We start from the raw sequence: 4,396 nt of genomic DNA, 5'->3' as shown, positions 1-4,396 counted from the left end.
TACATATCTGTCCATCCATCTATCCATCCATCCATATTCATGTCCATCTAGCCACCCAATCATTCATCCAGCCATTGGGTATAGCCAGTACAACAATTTGGAATGTCCTGAAAAAGAAAGAACCCACTGGTGTACTGATCAACCAGACGTGGAACAGTTCGGCTGAGGAAAACAACAACAGTTGATAACAGAAACACTGTGAGAGCTGTGAAGATAAACAGGAAAACAACAGTCAGTGACATCACCAACAGCCTCCACAGGGCAGGGGTGAAGGTATCACAATCCACCGTCCGAAGAAGACTTCAGGAGCAGAAATATAAAGGCCATACCGCAAGACGCAAACCACAAACTCATCAGCAGTAAGAATCAGAAAGCCTGTGGGGGAAACTTGTCACTGGACCATTACCTGCTCTTAGATATCAAACCGCCAGTCCGGTGAGGAATACACTGGTGCTGTCTCACCGCCAGCTCCCCATCAACACTAATATGTGAGTGACATGAAGAAGAGAATGTCTCAGCATGGATGCTGTGGAAATCACACCACTACAAAAGCAGTATTATCTCAGTGTCCTCTCAGGGCCTCAGGTTTCCATGGAGGCAGAGTGGTGTGTTTGGGTGGGTGGGTTGTAGCATGGCGTACATTCCACTCCGAGTCTGGATGAAGTCTGAATTAAACATTGTCTCTTCCCAGCATGCAGTGCATAGTAGCAAGGTTTATATTCAGCTGCATAATTATTGCCACCTTTCCAGAGAAACGGCAAAAATAATTGTAAAAAATAAATATCGCTCACAATGATTCTGTCAGACAACTGGAGAAACTGCTTATCTCCACTCTAACAAACAATTACCAAATTGTTTATTTTAACATTTGCATTTTCTCAACAACAACAACAAAAAAGACGAAAAGTCACCAGTGTGTTGGATCCGATAAAGAGGATGGTTAAAATCAATTATTGCTTTCAGTCTCTGGATGAAATTAGATATAAGAAATCTCTTTGTGGAAAACCAAAAGAGATCCATCCATCCATCCAGTTGTTCATCCATCCATCCAGCGATCCAACTGTCCACCCACCCACCCATCCATCCATCCATCAATCATCCATCCAGCCAACCAGCCATCCACCCATCCATCTGTTCATCAATCCATCCATCCAGTTGTTCATCCATCCATCCATGCATCTGTCCAACTGTCTACCCATCTGTTCATCCATTCATCCATCCATCCATCCAGCCATCCATCTGTTCATCCATCCATCCAGCTGTCCAACTGTCCACCCATCTGTTCATCCAGCCATCCATCTGTTCATCCATCCATCCAGCTGTCCAACTGTCCACCCATCTGTTCATCCAGCCATCCATCTGTTCATCCATACATCCAAGTGTCCACCCACCCATCCAGCCATTCATCCATCCAGTCAGTCAGCATCCATCCATCTATCTGCCTGTCTATCAATCCATCCATCCATCTTACTGTCCACCCAGCTACCCAATCATCCATCCAGTCATCCATTCATTCATCCATCCATCATCCATCCATCCAGCCAGCCAACCAGCCATCCATTCATTCATCCATCCATCCATCCATCCAGCCATCCATTTATCTAACAGTCCATCAATCCAACTGTCTATCCATCCATCTATCCATCATTTACATTTCATTATCACCACTACCACCCTCCTCTTCTTGGTGGCTCTTCGATGAGCCTCATAGCATAGCTAACACTCAGATGTTCATTTTAAAATTCTCACGCTCGTACAACTTTGTCGTAGCTGTCTTCAGTCACAAAAGCGCTACGTGACCCCGTCACATTTTCACCACTCGCAAGGGGTTTTTCTGCGATTGCAAATTCTGGCCAAAAATCATACCACTGAACACTGCTGGAGGATTAGACTTTCTGCTCTCTTTACAGAATCTAATTTTATAAAAACTGATCCGGAAACATGACTCCCGCCAGCACTGCCGTTTTTATTATAAGCAGCATGTTCCTTTCTCCAATTTGGAACCTTTCAGCTGTGAGCACTTAATATCACTCTGGCCTCAGACAATGTGCTTTCACAGTCACTAATCCGCAGTGATATAAGACCAAACACAGTCGTATGTACCGTAGAGCTGTTATAACCGAGCTGTAGCTCTGAAAAGACTGCCACAGCAGCCAGGAACTCTTAATTAACTTTGTCACAAAGTCATTCTAGGAGTGGATTAGCGAGAGTGCTTCGTTAAGGCCCTTTGCTTATTTGTGGTAAAGTCACTGAGGGGATGTGGCTCGATTCCCCTAACGGCTCTGCGCACAGATACGAGCATCATTCCTCATAATTCCTCATACACACACACTCTGACTCACACACACACACACACACACTCACTCACTCACTCAGAGACAACAATGGTGCATAAGCTAAGTGACAGATGAATTAACAACACACTCCATTTCTGTCACGTTTTTTCGACACGGGCGCTCGCCATTGAGCCTGTCACAGAGAGAGGAGAGACTCGGGGAAAATGCAATTACTCCATTGTCCGTCTCTCTCTCTCTCTCTCTCTCTCTCTCTCTCTCTCTCTCACACACACACACACACTCACACTCACTCTTTTTCCCCCACTTTCCTTCTCTGTCTTTCAATCCCTCTTGCACTGAGAGAAGATCTGTCTTTGTATGCACAGTGTCAAATTAAAACAGAGTCCAAACAAGGTCAAAAACAAACAAACAAAAAAAAGTGAAAGAAAGAAAAAGAAAGAAACAACAGTATGACAGTTAATTCATCTCTGGGTATTAATTCAACAGTGGGGATTTTGTGTGTGTGTGTGTGTGTGTGTGTGTGTGTGTGTGTGTGTGTGTGTGTGTGTGAGAGAGAGAGAGTGAGAGAGAGATAAAGTGTGTGTCAGAGCTGATAGTCATTCTAATAGAGAGATAAATAAAGTGGAAGCGAGAGTGCGAGTGTGTAACACTATATATATCTTAAAATTCCTGTAAGTACTTTTTGTACGTTTTGTGCCTTTAGTACTTACACCTTGAAGAGTAAATGCACCGTATCATTAAGGCTTTACTCTAAAAGTCCCCTTAAAATCGCCATGAAATCAAAATGGAAGTTTTGTGGCTTTTAGTACGAATGTGTTCTCTTTAAAGTTATCTATAAGCTCGTGCGCTCCAAAACAATGGCAAAATTCGTGTTTAGAAGATACACGCATTCAAAATGTACAATCTCTCTCTCTCTCTCTCTCTCTCTCTCTCTCTCTCGCTCTACCAACAGTTTTTATGACATCATTCTGCACTTCAGCTTCTCATCAGATTTTCTGTCCAATCAAACGCTCTCTAGAATCTGAAGGGTCCCGCCCCCGACATTGTAAACACCACCTTGCGGAAATTGCTGCATAATTACTCGATATGTCCCGCCCTGACTTCCTGTTTGGGTGGAAATTATTACATCAACACGTTGAATAACGCTGTGCGTTTCAAAGCACTTCATGGGGACTTTAAATCTTTTTTTTTTTTTTAAAGGTACTTTATGTCTATTCTTAAAGTGAGGCTAGAACACAAAACAGAACCACCCCAGTGACAAGTAAAGGTGCAGTTCTTACTCTTTTTTTAGTACCCTTACATCACTGCAACATCACCTCTAATGCTCTTTACACTGATGTAAACATGATAAACAGTGCATTTAATTAGCATGTTGTTATTTTATGTATTTTTTAAGTAACTCGTACACTTATTTTCATCAAACACTCATCTCATCTAATCATGCACTGAAATAAACAATTTTCATCATACTTTCAACTGAGATCATGCATGACACGCATGATAATAACTCGTTTTAGTGACTCGATTCCGAGTGAATCGACTCTTTTTCTTCTATTGACCCCCTTTGACTTTTGATTCCCTCAGAGCTCCAATCTCCTGTCTTTTATAATTCCTGTAACATTCATGCTGTCACATGATCTCTTGGGTGTTTTTTTTGTTTGTTTGTTTGTGTTTTGTTTTTCGTACAAACAGCTTGTTTTAACTTCTGTTTGGGTGTCGATTCTTGTTTAAGTAGTGTTTCGTGACTAATAAGACACAATGACACTCTTTGTTATGTTGAAACGTGGGAGCTGTGGGAGAAATAATGATATACGAGGAAATGATAAAATAAGCAACTTTGTATTGCAGGTGGGGAGGGGAGAAACGTCTATTCGTTGCGAATCGATTCCACAGAATGACTCGTTCAGAGAGCCGACTCGGTCTCGAATCTCGCATCAGTACAGAAGCAGGGATCGACGAGCGACACTTTTGGCTCTGCCTGTGACAGTGTGTGTATCGGGGGCGCGCTGCGTGTGCGTGCATGTGTGTGTGTGTGTGTGTGTGTGTGTGTGGGAGTGTATATGCGTGCGTGTGTGTGTGAGAGTGAGTGAGAGGGGAGA

This window comes from Ictalurus furcatus, chromosome 20 (assembly GCF_023375685.1).
Source record: "Ictalurus furcatus strain D&B chromosome 20, Billie_1.0, whole genome shotgun sequence".
Lineage (NCBI taxonomy): Eukaryota > Metazoa > Chordata > Actinopteri > Siluriformes > Ictaluridae > Ictalurus > Ictalurus furcatus.
This window is presented reverse-complemented; position numbering follows the sequence as displayed.